The 20,006-nt window shown below is 38.0% G+C and overlaps 1 pseudogene; it reads left to right on the plus strand.

The window, feature by feature from the left end:
• The first annotated feature begins 229 nt into the window (after nt 1–229).
• Nucleotides 230–342, plus strand: LOC128582811 (uncharacterized; annotated as a pseudogene).
• The last annotated feature ends 19,664 nt before the right edge of the window (nt 343–20,006 follow it).

Below are 20,006 nucleotides of genomic sequence, written 5' to 3' on the forward strand. Positions count from 1 at the left end.
AAAATGAGGTAGTTGATCAAGACATGATGGCCCAAAGGAAAGAACTCAAAGAGCTGACATTGAAGGAAAAGGTTGATCTTCTGCATTTTCTGGAAAGCAGCAGCCAAAGAAAGAGCAGAACATTTTGGTGCTGGCAAGACCACAGTTAGCAACACCCTAAAACGTAAACATGAGTACCTGGACAGATGTGGTAAGGGAAGCAAAGACCTAGACAGGAAAAGGAGGAAAAGCGCCCGCTTCTGCAGCACATATACTAAAATTGGAATGATACAGAGAAGATTAGCATGGCCCAGAAAAGGAGGAAAACTTCCCTCAGCGAAGGCAATGAAGCCACATGTAGTTTGTTTAAACAAATGAGGGCAGTTAACGCCCAAATCTCCCAGCCAATGATCCAAGAAGTTGCTTAAAAATTCGCACAGGAATTCTGGGTGGCAGATTTCCAAGCACCCAGTGGTTGGCTTGAGAAATTTAAACTGCCATGTGAGATCTCCCAGAAAGTCTTATGTGGTGAATCCAATGAAGTCCCACTAGAAGTCGTGGAAGAGGTCACCAAAATGGACTTCGTCAGAGTCTTCAAAGATGATGCCAGCTTTAATGCTTGATGAGTGCAGACCTTTTTCAAGGTGATGCCTTTTTCACTGTGAAGGCTGACAAATGTAAGAGCGGAAAACTTTCCAAAGAACATTTCACAGTTCTGCTTTGCACTAGCACAACTGGAAAGAAACTAAAGCCCTTGGTGATTGGTAAATCGGTAAAGCCACGTATAATCAAGAACCTCAAACCTGAAGACCTGCCTGTCACTTGGAGATCACACCAACGTGCATGGATGACGGGTGCCCTATTTGAGGGTAAGGAGTATAGACCGAGAAATGAGGAAGAAGAAACGGTCAATTCTATTGACAGTAGACAACTGTCCTGGCCATCCACAAGTGAATCATCTCACAAATCTAACACTGAAATTTCTAAACATGACCTCAAAAATCCAACCTCTTAGGTTGGCACCCTTAGCACAGTGGTTACAGTGCCAGCCACATGTTCCGAAGGTGGCAGGTTGGAACCCGGCCTGGGCCAGCTAAGCAATGACAACTGCAACAACAACAACAACAAAAGAAAAATAGCTGGGCCTTGTGGTGGGCACCTGTAGTCCCAGCTACTTGGGAGGCTGAGGCAAGGGAATGGCTTAAGCCCAAGAGTTTGAGGTTGCTGTGAGCTGTGACTCCACAGCACTCTACCAAGGGCCACATAGACTCTGTCTCAAAAAAAAAAAAAAAAATCCAGCCTCTTGACCAAGGCATCATCAAAACATTTAAAATGTACTATTGATCCCAGGTCCTGCAGTGGGTTGTACCAAAGCACAAACCTGTGGTCCGCTTGTGGAAGCAACTTCACGCATTACATCAGTCAATACTCTGGATGCAGTCCTCTGGATCAGTTCTGCTTGGAATAAAGTTCAGCCAGAAATGATACAGAAGTGTTTCAAGAAAGTTGTATTTGTCACAGCCCAAGAGCACGATATTTTGGCTATATTAGACAGTCCATCTCCCATGGCAGAATTCAAAGGAGTAGATTTTGAAGGTTTCATTACAATGGACAATGAAGTGGCAACATGTAATGAACCTGACCCAGGAGCAATTTTCCAAGCAATATTGATCAAAGTACAGATTCACATAAAACTGCATGAAGCAGCTGAGGAAGTGGAAGAAGCAAGTGAAGATGGCAGAAATTTCAGAGACTCCAAAGGAAGAGAATGCCAGGCATCTAATAATGCAGTTGAAGTCATTTGCTGTGGGAAAATGCCCAGCTACACTAAGTGGTGTAGCCAGTGTTGAGAGTGCTTTCTCCACTTATGTTTGTATGATTTCATATGATATTTTCTTTTTTTTTTTTTTTTTTTGTAGAGACAGAGTCTCATTGTACCGCCCTTGGTAGAGTGCAGTGGTGTCACACAGCTCACAGCAACCTCTAACTCTTGGGCTTACGTGATTCTCTTGCCTCAGCCTCCCAAGTATATGATATTTTCTAATAGAAGCTGTACAAGAAAGTAAAGTATATGTATGTTTCAGTAGAGTAGGCCTAGTTCCTTATGTTGACCACGTCCATATGTTGACCAGTTTGTTACAGTCCTGTGGGTGGTCAACAGAGGTTCTAACTGTATTTAAAAACTACTAACAAACTTGGCACAATTGTCCTAAACACTTAACCTTAGGTCACAAGTCAAATTTGCACTCTTAAATGTTTGCCCTGACTGCTCTTACGTGGTTACAGTACATTGTGTTAATTCCTCCATTAGTTAATGGAAAATCGAGTCATTTCCAGTGTTTGACTGTTATGACTAATGCTATTAACATTGGTGTACTGTCTTTGTGTGGATATATGTTTTTATTTTCTTTTATATATGTGGATTGCTATGAGTGGAATCACTAGTTTGTATGGCAAATGTATGTTTAACATTTTAAGAAATTGTCAAACTGTTTTCCAATGTGAATATACCATTTTACATTCCTAGCAGTAACATAGGAGGGTACTAGTTTCCGCACATCCTCACCAACAACACTTGGTCTTGTCTCTCTTTCACATCATAACTTTTCCAGTGGGTATCTCATTGTGCTTTCAATTTGTATTTCCCTAATGACTAAAATGTCCATTTTTCCATACGCTTTTTAGCCATTTGTGTTCCTTCTTTAGTAAAATGTCTCTTCAGATTTTTGCCCATTTTAAAATTGAGTTGTTTTTCTCATTATTCAGTAGCAAGGACTTTTTCCTTATTCCGTACAGAAATAGTTTATCAAATCTTTGATTTTGAATTTTTTCTCCCAACCTATAGCTTGTTTCTAATTTTTTCCTTAATAATATATTAAAATGCAAAAGTGTAAAAAAAAAAAGAAAATTAAAGATAATTTGGAGTGAACCATATGAAATTGCCATTTAAGTTAGTCTTGACTCTTCTGCAAAGCACTCGCTCATCTTACCTTTCCTTTTTATTTCCCTTCTTGGGCCCAATGCCCCAAATTAATTTGCTTGCCAAAATTTTCTGTTTCCCATTTTCATGCCTTCGTTTATGTCTTCCTCTTAAAAAGATCTGCTTCAACCTTGATTCATGTTTCTCTTTTGTCAAAGTCCACTGCAAATTCCAAGCATTCTTACATTCTTAAATGATTAAATCTGTGTTAATTTTTGTTTTTTTTTTTTTTTTTTTTGAGACAGAGTCTCAGTTTGTCACCCATGGAAGAGTATCTGTGGCATCACAACTCACAGCAACCTCAAACTCTTGGGCTTAAGCCATCCCCTGGCCTCAGCCTCCTGAGTAACTGGGACTACAGGCGCCCTGCTGTGTGAAGGCCCTTCGGGTGGTCAATGACGCGGAGGTTAGACCCGCTTATTGAAATGGTATGAGACAAAGGGGAGTACAGCTCTGGTGGCATGTAGCAAACTTTTTTATTTCTACCTGGCTTATATAGCCAGTTCTGCACATACACACTGTTAATCAATAATCACACAATCACTTCATAGGTATATTGTAAAAACAAATTAACCTTTTCCTGGAATCTGCTGATCTACTGATCAACTGATACTCATTCTTCTAAACTTTCTATTATATTTAAAAATATTAGTCACAAAAAAAAGTGCTGTTAGCCATTTTCCCATAAACCGCTATGTCACAAGACCACTGTGGGGGAAAAGCTTGATTGTTCACCTGCTCCCTGGAGGCCCAAACCACCTGGAAGCAGAGACCTTATCTCACAAAACCACAGCCCGGAGATTCCTAAGACATACCAATGAGGTGCCTGCACACCTCAGCCCACTCGGCCAGCTTCTGAGCACTGGACTTTTACCACCTAAGCACTCAGGCTTAAGGGCCTTATCAGGGTTCTGCCCCGGTTTCTTCCTTGCCATGCAAAGTAAGAACTTGTCTCTGGTCTCTCTCAGAATGGTGGGCACAGAGGCATATAGGCTTTTCGCTTATAGTGCCCACCACAATACCGAGTTATTTTTTAAAGACAGGGTCTCGCTCTTGCTCAGGCTGGTCTCTAACTCCTGAGTTCAGGCAATCCACCTGCCTCAGCTCCCAGAGTGCTAGGATTACAGATGGGAGCCACCATGCCTGGTCAAATCTGTGTTAATTTTTTACTTTGAGATTTCTCAGATCCCATTCTTGTTTTCTTTCTTTGCAACATGTTTTCTAGTATATGCTAAGCTTTCTTTTTATTTTTATTTATTTATGTGGAATAGTTAAGTTATATGGCTTCTACTTCAAAAAATATAAAAAGCATCCAGGGAGAAGTTTCCCTCCCCTTTCCCATCAGACCCTATTTTTGTCCTCAGGGGCAACCAATATCATCAGTTTCTTATGTATCTTTCTGAAGCAGGTCTGTAAAAGTAAATATGTACATATGGTTACTCTTAATTTTCTTTTTCTTTCTCTTTTTTTTTTGAGACAGTCTTATTTGTCACTCTCAGTAGAGTGCTGTGGCGTCACAGCTAAACCTCAAACTCTTGGGCTCAAGAGTTCTAGCTATTTCGGGCGGCTCCTGTGGCTCAAAGGAGTAGGGTGCCAGCTCCATATGTCAGAGGTGGTGGGTTCAAACCCAGCCCCAGACTAAAACTGAAAAAAAAAAGAAGAGTTCTAGCTATTTGGGAGGCTGAGACATTCTCTCTTCTGAGACAAGAGAATGTCTCAGCCTCCCAAATAGCTGGAACTATAGTGTCTGCCACAAAGCCCAGCTGTTTTTAGAAATGAAGTCTTGCTCTGGCTCAGGCTGGTCTCAAAACTGTGAGCTCAGGCAAGCATCCGCCTCAGCCTCCCAGAGTGCTAGGACTATAGGCATGAGCAACCTATAGTTCCAGCCTTTTTGTTTCTTTTTCACCAAGAAAAAACATCAGGAATAAGACAAGGATGTCATTTCTCCCTATTTCTATTCAACATTGTACTTGAGTTCACAACCAGTGCAATAAGGCAAGAAAAAAGAAGTAAAACACATCCAAATTAGAAAGAAATAATATTGTCTTTATTTATTGATGACATAGTCATCTAAGTCAAAAATCCCCTATAATCTACAAAGAAGTTATAAGTGAGTATAGCAAAGTTGTACGATGCAAGATCAATATAAATTGCATTCCTATATGCTAGCAATGAACAACTGGAAACCAAAACAAAAAATACCATTTACAATAACATCAAAACATGAAATACTTAGAAATGTATCTGGCAAAAGATGTGCAAGACATGTTACTAAAAACTACAAAACATTGCTGAAAGAAATTTAGGAAAAGCTAAATAAATAGAAAGATATACTATCTTCATGGATCAAATTACAGAATATTATCAGATGTCAACTCTTCCCAAATCGATGTATAGATTCAGTGCCATCCCAATAAAAATGCTTACTAGCATTTTTATCATTTTATAGAAATTAGTAAACTGATTCTAAAATTCACATGGAAATACTGAGAACCTAGAATAACCAAAAACAATTAGGAGGAGAACAAAGGTACAGACCTACACAACTTGATGTCAAGACTACCTTGCAGTACTGGCATCAAGACAGACAAGTAGTGGCAAGTTTCCTCAATGTTTGCATATCAATAAAAGACTTGATTTCTCCGTCAATTTTAACGCTTAGCTTAGCAGGATAGAGAATTCTGGGCTGGAAGTTGTTCTGTTTAAGTAGATTAAAGACAGATGACCATTGTCTTCTGGCTTGAAAAGTTTCATTAGAGAAGTCCGGAATCACCCTGATAGATTTCCCCCTGTAGGTCAGCTGCACTTACTCCTGGCAGCTTGCAAAATCTTTACTTTTGTCTTGACTTTAGATAGATTCATCACAATGTGCCTTGGAGAAGCTCTATTTGAATTGAGGTGACCAGGGGACCAATATCCTTCTGAAAGGAGTATGTCAGAATCTTCAGTGATATTTGAAAATTTTTCATTTATAATAGTCTCTAGAATGGCTTCCATTCCGCTGGGGCATTCTTTGTCCCCTTCTGGGATACCTATAACTCATATATTTTTATAGAGTCCCATAATTCTGTCAGTGAATGTTCTGCTTTCTCTCTCTTCTTTTCTGCCTCTTTAACTATCTGAGTTATCTCAAGAGCTTTATCCTCTACCTCGAAGATTCTTTCTTCTGCATGATCTACTCTGTTGTTGATACTTTCTAATGCATCTTTAAGTTCCTTAATTGACTGCTTCAGTTCCTTCAGCTCTGCTATTTCCTTTCTATATTCTTCATACTGTTCATCTCTTATTTGATTGTATTTTTGGATTTCCTTTTGGTTATTTTCCACTTTCTCAGCAATTTCCTTCATTATTTTCTTTTTTTTTTATTTTTTTTATTTTTATTATTTTTATTTTTTTTTTTTGTAGAGACAGAGTCTCCCTGTACCGCCCTCGGGTAGAGTGCCATGGCATCACACGGCTCACAGCAACCTCTTAACTCTTGGGCTTACGCGATTCTCTTGCCTCAGCCTCCCGAGCAGCTGGGACTACAGGCGCCCGCCACAACGCCCGGCTATTTTTTTGTTGCAGTTTGTCCAGGGCTGGGTTTGAACCCGCCACCCTCGGCATATGGGGCTGGCGCCCTACTCACTGAGCCACAGGCGCCCCCCTTCCTTCATTATTTTCATCATCTGTATTTTAAATTCCCCTTCTGTCATTTCTAACATTTCTTTATAGGAGGAGTCCTCTGCTGTAGCTACCTGGAAGGGGTTACTCTGGACTGGTATTTCATGGACCAGGATTTTTCTGCTGATTCTTCTTCACGAGTGCTTTCTTATATCTGTTTCCTTACCCTAATTATCCTTTCACTTCTTCTTGCTCTTTGAAGTTTTAATGAGTTCTTTTGGTACAGGACCAGAAGGATGAGAAAATTGAAGAGCAAGAAGGGAAAAAAGATTTTAAAAAGAAAGAAAAAAGAGAGAGTGGGTGGCGCCTGTGGCTCAGTGAGCAGGGCGCCGGCCCATATACCAAGGGTGGCGGGTTCAAACCCGGCCCCGGCCAAACTGCAAGAGAGAGAAGAGGGGGTGAGTAAAAAGAAATATTGAAAAAAAGAAGAAAGGCACCGAAAGAAAGAAACAGGAGTAATATAGGTGTATAGTAGGGTACTATGACCCAACCTTGAAGACCCCCAACCTCTGGGGGTACTGGGTTGGGTGATTCCCTTGAGGTCAACAGCTCTTTGACAGCCAGATCAGACACAGTACCCCACCTCTACCAGGTAGAGAGGAAAGCCAAAAATACTATAAATCAAACCAAAACAAATAAACGAAAACCCTTATGGGATAACATTGGAGGAAAAAAAAAAAAATAGGGGCAGATACACTGGCAAAAATGAGATTCCAATTGTTAAAGAAGGCAAAATGGATGATTGTATTTAAACTAGAATAGTGAAAAAGAGGGGAAAAAAACGAGAAAAATGACAAGGAAAAATGTTGAAATTAAGAAAAAAAAACAAACAAACAACAACCCCCTCTCCCCCAAAATAAAACCCCAAACCAAAGAACCAAACAGTATATATATCTTGCAGAATATTGTCCGGGCAACAGGTGATCTTCTGAGGTATAAGATGTTAATCACAATGTTGATACAGCTGTACAAGATGGAGCCTGGAGGCCTCTGCTGATCTCTCATACCCCACAGGCTTGGGAGCCAAAAGTCTCCTCAGCCTACCTAAAAGACACTCCAAACTATGAACCTTGGCCAAGTAGAAGCTTTCCAAGGAAAGCACTTATCCCCGGGATCTCTCCTGATGTGGCTGCCTGCTAATCCAGTGCACCAAGTCCAGACTCCCACTATGCCCCTGAGGGCCAAGGCTGTTAATCTGCCACACTTGGATCTCCGCACTTCCCCAATGTCTCAGTAGTACCCTCCTTAGGGCAGCTCAGTCACTAGATTTCTCGCCCAAGGTATCCCGGCTGATCTCTGTGCTGCAACACTCAGGGGCAGCTCTCCCACAGCAGCTGTGCTGGCAGCCCACAGCTGAATGATATTAGCTCCCTGCCAGCTCAGTGTCTCAGACTGGGGCCCTAGACAACACCGAAAGTTGTCTGTACACACCGGCCCAAGATCTCCCAAAACACTGAAAGATATTGGCCTGGGGAAAGACTTTATGAGGAAGACTGCCATGCAATAGCAACAACAGCAATAATAAACAAATGGGATTTAATTAAACTGAAAAGCTCTGTACAGCCAAGGAGACAACAACCAAAGCAAATAGACAACCTACCCAATGGGAAAGGATATTTGCATATTTTGAATCAAACACTTAATAACCAGGATCTATACAGAACTTCACAAGAAAATAACCAACAATCCCATACATCAATGGGGAAAAGAGATGAGTAAAACCTTCTCTAAAGATGACAGACGAATGGCTAGCAAACATATGAAAAAATGCTCATCATCCCTAATTATTAGAGAAATGCAAATTAAAGCCACCCTGAGATATCACCTAGCCCCAGCTAGAATGGCCTATATCACAAAATCTCAAAATTGCAGATGCTGGTGCAGATGTGGAGAGAAAGGAACACTTTTACACTGCTGGTGGGACTGCAAACTAATACAACCTTTTTGGAAGAAAATATGGAGAAACCTCAAAGAACTCAACCTAGACCTCCCATTTGATTCTGCAATCCCATTACTGGGCATCTATCTAGAAGGAAAAAAAAACCTTTTATTATAAAGACACTTGTACTAGGCTGTTTATCGCAGCCCAATTTACAATCCCTAAAATGTGGAAACAACTTAAATGTCCTTCAACCCAGGAATAGATTGGTAAATTGTGGTATATGTATACCATGGAATACAGTTCAGCCATAAAAAAAAAAAAAAAAAAAGGAGATTTTTGCAGCATTTGTACTAACCTGAATAGCGGTGGAACATATTATTCTTAGTGAAACATCACAAGAATGGAAAAGTATAAATCCTATGTATTCAATTTTGATATGAAGACAATTAATGACATAGTGGGTCATGGGGGAAGGGGAGACCAGACAGAGAAGGAGGGAGGGGGTGAAGGAAAGGAAAAGAAGAATAAAAAAACAAGAAAATAGTGACTAATTGTCACATAAATTGGATTTAATTTTGACCAAAGTACATTACTTAAACATCAATTTTTAATTCAACTTGTTAATATGTTAGTTAGGATATTGCATCCTCATTTATAAGTGACATATGTTTGTAATTTCCCCTTTATAATAATATCTTTTCTCCAATTTAATATCAGGTGTACCCAGATCAAATAGAATGATTTTAAAGTATTTCTTCTTTTTCTTTTGTCTATAAGATTTGGCATGATCTATTTTTCGAAATTATCTTTTACTTTTATTTATAAATATTAGTTGTCTATTTTTTGAGACTTAAAAAAATAAGAAGTTGGGCGGCGCCTGTGGCTTAAGGAGTGGGGCACTGGTCCCATATGCCAGAGGTGGCAGGTTCAAACCCGACCCTGGCCAAAAACTGCAAAAAATAAAAAATAAAAAAAAAGGGGGGAAAAAAATAAGTTAACTGATGACTCCATATTGAATCTCAGAGTCAAAGCATTCTATAATAGTCATACTCTTATTTGACAATGTGAATGTTACTTTCTTTGCATTATTATTATTGCTTAATATTTTGATGTAGCAATTGTCTGATTCCTCTTCTGAATGTATTTATGTTCGTTCATTCTTTATGAGTTTTTTGTTTCTAGTCCTTATCTCAAACATTGTTATTGTTATTAAATTTTAAGGCTTTTAATTTTGTGAAGGCAAAAAAATGGAAACAAAATAAACATAATAAACACATAAATGTGTATGTAAAAATTTTTTTAAATGAAAAAAAGTCAGACAAGTAGATCAGTAAAACAGAACAGTATTCAGAAACAGAACCATTCATATATGGACAACTGTTTATTAAAATGTACAAAGCAATGTAATTGCTTTAATACAGAGCAATAAAGTTCAACAAATGGTACGGGAACAAAAAAAAATTGAACTTCAATTCTTACCATATGCCACATACAAAAAAAAATTCCCAATGAGTCATAAACATAAATGTAAAATCCAAATCTATAAAACTTTTAGAAAAATACACAGGAAAAAATCTTTATGATTGTGAGCTTAGTAAGGATTTCTTAGAAATAATACCAATGCACAATTCATGAAGAAAATGTTAAGCAGGCTCGGTGCCTGTGGCTCAAGCAGCTAAGGCACCAGACACATACACCTGAGCTGGCAGGTTCGAATCCAGCCTGGGCTTGCCAAACAATGAGGGCTGCAACCAAAAAATAGCCAGGCGTTGTGGCAGGCTCCTGTAGTCCCAGCTACTTGGGAGGTGGAGGCAGGAGAATCACTTGAGCCCAGGAGTTGGAGGTTGCTATGAGCTGTGATGCTATAGCACTCTACCGACGGCAACAGCTTATATGTTTGCAATTTCCCCTTTATAATAATATATTTTTTCCAATTTTGATCTCAGGTATACCCAGATCAAGTAGAATGATTTTGAAGTATTTCTTCTTTTTCTATTGTCTATAAGATTTGGCATGATGTTTTTCAAAATTATCTTTTACTTTTATTTATAAATATTAGTTGTCTATTTTTTGATACTTAAAAAAAAATAAGAAGTTAACTGATGACTCCGTATTGAATCTCAGAGTCAAAGCATTCTATAATAGACATACTCTTATTTGACAATGTGAATGTTACTTTCTTTGCATTATTATTATTATTGCTTAATATTTCAATGTAGCAATCGTCTGATTCCTTTTCTGAATGTATGTTGGTTCGTTCTTTACAAGGTTTTTGTTTCTAGTCCTTATCTTAAACAATGTTATTGTTATTGAATTTTAAGCCTTTTTAATTTTGTGAAGGCAAAAAAATGGAAACCTCATAAACACACATATATGTAAAAAGTAAAAAAAAAAAAGGTTAAGCTAGACTTCATCAAAATTAAAAATTTCTGCTCTTTGAGAGACACTAAAAGAATGAAAAGGCAAGCCAGATGAGGAGGAAATATTTGTGAATCATATATCTAATGAAAGACTTACATCCAAAATATATAAAGAACTCTCAACAACTAAATAATTTTTTAAACACAATAAAATATGAGCAAAAATTTGAGCAGACATATGAAGAAGCCAAATAATCATATGAAAAAAATGCTCAACATAATATGTCATTAGGAAAATGGAAATTAAAACCACAATGATATACATACTTACTAGATGGGTTATAATTTAAAAGACTGACCATATCAAGTGTTGGTGAGAATGTAAGGAACTCAAACTCTCATATATTTTGCTGGTGGAAATGTACAATGGTACCACTACTTTGGAAAATGTTTTGGCAGATCCCTGAAAAGGCAAACATACACCTACCAAGCATCTGTCTTTACAAAGATTTGTGCACAAAAGTTTTCAGTAGCTTTATTTACAATAGCTACAAATAAGAACAACAAATGTCCATCAACAACTCAATGAATAAACAAAAGGTAGTTAATCCATTGAAAGGAATATTACTTGGTAGTAAAAAGGAATAAACTAGCAATACATATAACATGGGTGAATCTTAGCATAGTTACGCAGAGTGAGAGAAGCCAGACTCAAAATATACATGCTATGTAAGTCTATTTATATAAAATTCTAGAAAATTCAATTGATCTATAGTAAAAGAAAGCAGAGGTGGGAGAAGAGGAAGAGATTACAAAACAGTGTAAGGAGACTTTTGGGAAGAATGGATATATTATCTTCACTGTGACGGTGGTTTCATAAGTCAAACTTAATTTAATATCTATAATACTTCAACAAAGCTTAAATTCTAAAAAAACAGTACATACATTGTTCTGCTACTGGCTTTTTTTTTTTTTAAAGAAACTAATATGCCCATGAATGGTTTCTTTTAAAAATATAAAGCTTGCTCATTCTTTCTGCAGCTACCTAGAATTTTACGATACACATACATGCATAAGAATTGATATTACTATTCCCCTACTGATGTCAATTTACAAACAATGCTGCTTTGCAAAACCACATACAAATTCATTTCCTTTGTATATGAGCTAATCTACAAGATGTATTCCTAGAAGTTAAGACTGCTAGGTCAAGAAATAGATTTACAATTTTGATTGCTATTGCCAAACTGCCCTCTAGTCAGTTTTCCCTGCAGGAAATAGAAACTGTTATAGACATTTTAAATAGGAAGGCACTTGGATTAAGAAACCGCTGCCACCACCACTGCTTCTCCATATCGAGGAAGCTGACAGATAGACACTTGATCACTGCAGTACAGAAACGTTTCCCACTACCTTGCAACACTCAAAAACTTCAAAATGGCCTTTGCCTCAATGTGCCTTTCAAATCATGAAGGAAGAGCATATAATTGGGAAAACCTAATTAATATCCAGAAGCTCACTTGCATAAAAAATTCTGAGAAATGGCCCAGCACAATGGTTCAGCATGTAATCCTAGCACTCTGGGAGGCTGAATGGTGGATCACCTGAACTCGAAATGTAAGAGAACAGCCTGAGCAAGAGCAAGACCCCATCTCTACTAAAAACAGAAAATGTAGCTGGGTGCTGTGGCAGGCACCTGTAGTCCCCGCTACTTGGGAAGCTGAGACAAGAGGATCTCTTGAGCCCAAGAGTTTGAGGTTGCTGTGAGCTATGATGCCACAGCACTCTACCCAGGGTGACAGAGGGAGATTCTGTCTCAAAAGAAAAGATTCTGAGAAACATAGTACTGATTTTCTAACCACTCTAATTAGAAGGGTAAATTGGTTATTGGGTAAGTAAATTCAGAATTCACAGCACCCAGTCCTCAGTGGTGGTTCCAGTTTTTCCCTCTATCAGCAAAAATACCCACTGCCCTCTTTCTTACCATTAATACTAGCTCATGACCGTGTTTAATAAAATTTAAAAATCTTGATCTAATAGGTTAAAAAAATTGGTATCTCAGTGTAATTTTGTCTCTTAATAGTAAAGGTGAACTTTTTCTCCAGTGTATCATTTCATTCTCTTCCGTGAAAACTCTGTTCATAGTTTTGACCCTTATGCTTTTGGATTTTTGAACTTTTCTTATTGAAGTCTGGGTGTTCTTTATATATTAAGCAGTGTGTGGTATGATGTGCAAGTATTTTTGCAAATTTATCACTTTCCTTTAGACTATGTTTATGGTATTTTTTGCCATGAATAATTTATTTTATAATTATTGTTATAAATTCATAGAATTAGCAATTTTATTGATTTTATTCTAGATTTTATATCAAATTCAGAAAAGGTTTTAAATACTAAAATCTTTTAAAATTCTCCAATAAACTCAACTACTTCACATATTTCAGTTTTCACATTTAAAATTAGAACTTTTTTCAATATAGGAATCCAACTGTTACAGCTACCCAGGTGTCCTACGCACTACCTTTTAACGAAGACACCATACTTTCCCCACTGAGTTGACATTTCCTCCTTATCTAGTCCTGAATGCTCACATCTGGATCTATTTTTGACCTTTTTCTTCTTTTTAATAATCTAATTATATGTCAGTACCAAATTATCTTAATTATTGGAGGTCTCTATTTAAATATTTCATAGGGCTCTTTCAGAGTATTCCTGGCTAGTCTTACTTCTTTATCACAGGAATTGTGGAATCAGCTAACTTTTTAAAAATCCTCATTTTTATGTGTGTGTGGGAAATTGCATCGTAAGTTTAGAACTGGAATGTGAACCATGTTAACTCTTCCTATGTAAGAACATGATATGCCTTTCCATGTGTTTGAGACTCTTTTCAGGTGAAATACAAAGTTTTATTTTTGTGGTCTTGCACATTTGTTTATTTCTAGTCATTTTCTCTCCTTTGTTCTTACTTTAAACGAGGCCTTCTCTTCTAGTTTATTGTCTAACAAAAGCTTTTGATTTCTGTGATCAGTTTTATACCCAATGACTATTAGTTTTCAGAACTTCCAGTTGACTTTCAAGCTGTAAATACCATAATAATAATAATGTCCTCCTCAATTTTTAATGACTCTGAATTCTCTCACATCTGCTAAATCATTCTTCTCCAGGTTTTTAAGTTCCTTGAGGACATGAATTTTAGTATTCCATTTTGTACACCTTTCAGAGCACCAGTAAAGCATAGGAAGGTTTATGACTAACCTGTTATGAAAACAGAAACACAAAGTGCCTGCTAAATGCTGACTCTGCCCTACTCATTAATTTATGACACTTTTGTCAGTCCCACCCACAAATGACACCAATATGGATTTTCTCCTAAAAAGAAATCAATCAATACTGTCCCTTCATACCTTCTAAGTCATTTTTGCTCTTACAATAAAATCCTTTAAAGTGTCACTTTTTTTTTTTTTTTGCAACAAAACAGAGCTTTTAGCTTCTAAAGTTTTTTTCTTGGATTTACTTCTGAGATTACAGGCAAAACCTAAAGTTTTTAGTCTTCAAGTTTGCTTGTACATTCTTTGTGGTATTCATACATTCTCCACAGCAGTTTTCTTGAAATCATATTTGATTTCTTTTTTGTGTGTGTGTGTGTGGTTTTTGGCCGGGGCTGGGTTTGAACCCACCACCTCTGGCATATGGGACCGATGCCCTACTCCTTGAGCCACAGGCGCCACCGAAATCATATTTGATTTCATTTAAAAAATGACACATATTAGGCATAACAAGAGGGGGGTAAATGACCAATAATGCTTAAAATCAAATAGAGCCAAACCAAACATGAAAACAAAAGATTAAGTGCTATAAACTATACAAGAAAACCAGTTCTCTTACTGATATTTAGGGATGTTATGTTAAAATATTTCCAAATGGCAACAATTACCTAGATAAGGATAAACCAGTCATGTGTCCATCTTAAAAATACTACATAAAATCGGAAGTTACACTTTGAGAAAGGACATGTTTCTTCCCGAGGTCGTTTTTAGATGTTGTAAAAATTCTAACCTCTGAACTTTCATAAGATAAAGTTAAAAATTAAAAAAGTGAAAAATTCAAGAAGTACAGACAAAAAGCAGCTCCTGAAACTGTCCAGCAAAATGGACAGATATTTGTATATTTTTCTCCCAGGGCCTGAGACATACCCCAGAGTGACCCTAAAAAGCTCTTCTCCAACCTCATGTGAGGTTCTCTTACAACTTCAGTAACTTATTATTTCTTGGATTTTATATTGACCCTACACATACCATGCACCCAACTCAAAAAACAGAGAATACATTTTTAAATGTGCTAATGTTTTAAGATGACATTAGTCCTCCATCAAAGGCAGATAACTAAGATAATCATTGGTTTAACCAATGATTTCATAATATCAGGGTGTACTAGCTGACCACAGTACTCAAGTTAAATAAGTGGAATGAAACTTAGTTTTTGAAAGAGAATAGATAAATGTCCATCTACCAAGCTGATCAGTGTGAGAATCTTAGATTATGGCAAAGTTATTTTATGCTTTGCCCCGTCTCCTGTTCTCAGTAGAATGCCCCATTAGGCAACTGCAGAAGTTCCTTTTAGCATTTCTTGGGGAGGATGTGCATTGAAATGTCATTCAAGTTTATAAGGTTAAGTGATCTGCTTTGAATATTCCACTAAATATACTGAATTAATTATAAACACTAGCATGTGCAATTTCTAATTGCAAAGTAACCAGAGAACAAAAATAAACACAGCGAAGTTATCTTGAACAACTAAAAAAGTGAAAAATGTTACATACATTTAAGAGTATTTTTATCACAGATTAAGAATTTGGGGACACTAAATTCTCAGTTTCAGTATCGTGGCAAAAATAGTCGTGGACAGCTCCACTTCTTTAGTTCTAGTGTTTGCAAAAGATAATAAGCATCACCCCAGTGAACTTTTAAAAAACCACAAAGCAGAGATGGTAAGTGAATTCAAGGGCGCATCAGTAAAATGATACATGCATATGAAAAATTTAGAATTCTTTCTACAAATGCCAGGTAGCTGGAAGCTCCTGCATAATTCACTGGGCACAGAAAAAGGCTTTTTTTTTTGAGACAGAGCTTCAAGCTGTCATGCTGCGTAGAGTGCGGTGACATCACAGCTCACAGCAACCTCCAGCTCCTGGGCTCAAGCCATTCTCCTGCCTCCTCCTCCCAAGTAGCCGGACTACAGATGCCTGCCACAACACCTGGCTATTTTTGGTTGCAGCCATCATTGTTGTTTGGCGGGCCCGGGCTGGATTCAAACCTGCCAGCTCAGGTGTATGTGTCTGGCGCCTTAGCTGCTGGAGCCACAGGCGCCGAGCCCAGAAAAAGGCTTTTTGTTTTGTTTTTTTGGTTGACTCTGAAAGCATTATTAACCTTAAGCAACTACAGGTGCTATAATGTTTAAGCTGATTTACATAATGTAAGTGTAAGCTATTATTAGGCTAGGGACAGCCCTAATTATCCATTTTCTTTAAATATGTGTGTGTGTGTGTGTGTGTGTGTGTGTTAAGCTCTACTACAAACACTGTGATCCTTTGATAAGGCTTTTAAATTGGCAGTTTTTTACTCTTAGCTCTTAATATTCTGAATCATAAATCTCTTGCCCATGTTTATTTCTCTAATTCAATCCAACCGCAGTCTCAGGATTCTTTATTAATAGAAAAGGACAAATAAAAGTCACCAGATAGACTGATGCTCTTAAGCTTTAACTGTTTTCTATTTAAAAATCCCTCTCCCAAGTTTTTTAGTCTTACACCTGTCTAACATTTCATAGATGAGAACTACTTACACATGGTGAAAAATAATTCTATCTCTAGTTAACAATTTTTAACATTTTTGATTGGAAGAGGGCAGCTTTAGTCCTGACGGAGACTAAATTATCGAAGAATAAGAGACTTCAAGTGTCAACCTACAGGCAACATACAAAGATAAGCATTCAGCCAACTGTTAGCCTAAACTCTAAAACCCAGAATCTACCATCTCCCTTTCTTCAATGAAGTGCACCTGAAATTAAGTCCTTCATAAATCATTCTCTTGTGTCACTACTATCAGCTGAAATCTTTTGATAGGGAGGGACTGCTCATGCCACTTCTTTAGCTAAACAACATCTTCAGGTTATGAAAGATCGGTGTGAAATTCAGTATGAAGGGGGAGTTTATACTGCATAGCTTGGACAAGATAATTAGTTTTGTTACCCAAAGATGGCCAAAAGTCCTTAAAGGATCTTGTTCTTATGAGTTTTTCCTTTATAGAACTTTAACATTTACAAGAACTGTCATTAGATCACTATTCACTTTTTTTGAGTTAGTATAAATGCAAATAAAGTTACTTGGCAACTGACTCTTGGAATCATTTTTTTATAAAACAAGTGATTTTACTGTTCCCTCCACCCCCCAAAAGGTCCAAGAGGAGACCTAGGAGACCTATCACTAAAAATATCCCGAAAAAGGATACAGGCTCAGTGCCTGTAGCACAGTGGTTACAGTGCCAGCCACACACACCGAATTTGGCAGGTTCAAACCCAGCCTGGGCCAGCTTAAACGACAACTGCAACAAAAAATAGCCAGGCGTTGAGGTGGGCACCTGTAATCCCAGCTACTTGGGAAGCTGATGCAAGGGAATCACTTAAGCCCAAGAGTTTGAGGTTGCTGAGCTGTGACGCCACAGGCCATGTATAGTGGCTCACACCTGTAATCCCAGCACTTGGGAGGCCGAGGCAGGTGGACAGCCTGAGTTCACAAGTTCCAGACCAGCCTGAGGCAAAGCAAGACCTTGTTTCTAAAAATAGCTGGACATTGTGGTGATGCCTGTAGTCCCAGATACTTGGGAGGCTGAGGCAAGAGAATCACTTGAGCCCAAGAATTTGAGGTTGCTGTGAGCTATGATGCCACAGCACTCTACCAAGGATGACAAAGTGAGACTCTGTCTCAAAAAAAAATTCCTTAATTGGCAGTGCTTGTGGCTCAAGGAGTAGGGCACCGGCCTCATATACCAGAGGTTGTGGGTTCAAACCCAGCCCCAGCCAAAAACTGAAAAAAAAAAAAAAATTCCTTAAAAAGCACTGAAAATCAGAAAATTCAGATATTCAGTAAGCTACCTTCTGACCTATATCTTCAATTTCAGGTAGGAAAAAAAAACATCCACATACCCAGACTGGAGATTGCATTTAGAATTAATTGTTACTTGCTCCAAAGGGCATTCCATAACTCAGGAATGGACTGTGTCCTGGGTAACAAAAAAAACATCTGTCAAAGGCAAAGAAAACAATGGGATCGCTTTTTATATTGTGTTTTTTTCTAGGTCAAAAACAAAAACAATACCCCACAAACAAAACAAAACAAGTGGCAGCTGTTTAAGCAAAAGGCGTCTGTTTCTCCACCGCTAATACAAAATTTGGGTTACAGCATCACTTAATTACCACCATGAAGCTAGAAAATATTTTACTCAATTTTAATCAGGCCTTGTATGATCTGTAAGACTCTAAAACATTCTGTTGAATGTTAAATTCACTGTCAACTTCAATAACTGTCGCTCTAATTACCAATGCACCCCGAAAGTTTGACTGGTACATATTTGATCAAACACAGAAAGTGAACATGTGGGCATGGGGTGACCACGTACCCACACAACAGACATCAGTTCCCCATCACTAAGCTCCAACTATAAAGGCACTTTGGCTCTCTGGTTCCTCTGTCCTATGCGCACAGAGCAGGCACTCAAAAAACAAGTGAAACTAATAAGCCCTGATAAGCTGAATGGGTTTTAAAGACCATATGTAAACAGTTAAAAAACTCATAAAATCAGGTGGCGCCTGTGGCTCCAAGGAGTGGGGCACTGGCCCCATAGGCTGGAGGTGGTGAGTTCAAACCCAGCCCTGGCCAAAAACTGCAAAAAAATAAAATAAAATAAAATAAAAACTCATAAAATCTTGTGCTTAACCTACCCTCTGAATTTTCATTAAAGTCAAATATAAATAATCTGGGGCACACACTGACCACGCGTCAGAGCACTCATGTGTAGCCTTGAGAGTGTGGCAGAGTCCTATAAAGTAATTGCTGGACACTGCGATGTTCCCCAAGCAGGGAAACACTGGGAGAGAACAAGCGCAGCCCAGAGCTACATGGGTGCTACAGAGACTGGACTCGCCCACTCCTTTTTCCTAACACTATTTCCACAGGAGAAACCAAGTTTTATTTGACTTTCCTAGCTAGAATGTTATTTACTCTTTAAGCTTCATTTATGATAAACATAAAACATCTTAGGAGTGATGACAGAGTTAATTTCTAATTCTAGAACTGCTACCACTGATTTAAACTTCTTTCTAGTTTATTCTTGGTACTGTGGTCAGCTGAGAATGTTATTTGACATAGGGCAGAAGTTATTTTTATATTCAGGGAACTGAGAATATATAAAGGCTGAATATAAAAATGTATACATAATAGAAATACAGACATAGGCCAAACTGTTAAGAATGGTTACCTCTGGGGCGGCGCCTGGGGCTCAAGGAGTAGGGCGCCAGTCCCATATGCCGGAGGTGGCGGGTTCAAACCCAGCCCCGGCCAAAAAAACACACACACACACACACACACAAAAAGAATGGTTACCTCTAAAGAGAGATGGAGCATGGTGGGAGAAGGGAGATCTAAAAAGGAACTTGTGTTTTTTTACTTGACATTAAAGGCACAGATCAAGCACAAGTTTAAACTTTCTTTAGCATGAAGTCTTATGTTACAGAAGTTATCATACTACTCAGAGTTTTCTTTCCCCCTCAACTATTACTACACCTCTCCTGCCTTCCCTCAAATAAAAATGTATTCTGAGTAAAAAATCTGCTGAAGTTAACTCCTGGATTTTATATTTTTATCAGTTAGCCATGGGCCTAAAGTAATGAACTTCAAATGAACTGTAAAATGCCTTTCAAATTTTGTGACTCACATGCTTAAGACCCTGATTCTGGCTAAGCATTGGCTTGCATTTAAATTCTATGTCACTAATGAGATCCACCTGATTGACCACATTTCTTTTTGAAAGGTTTCCTGGAAGTCAAAGGCTATTTACAAAAAGGCAAAACACTTCCAAAGGACATGGAG

The sequence above is a fragment of the Nycticebus coucang genome, chromosome 3, assembly GCF_027406575.1.
Source record: "Nycticebus coucang isolate mNycCou1 chromosome 3, mNycCou1.pri, whole genome shotgun sequence".
NCBI classification, from domain to species: domain Eukaryota; kingdom Metazoa; phylum Chordata; class Mammalia; order Primates; family Lorisidae; genus Nycticebus; species Nycticebus coucang.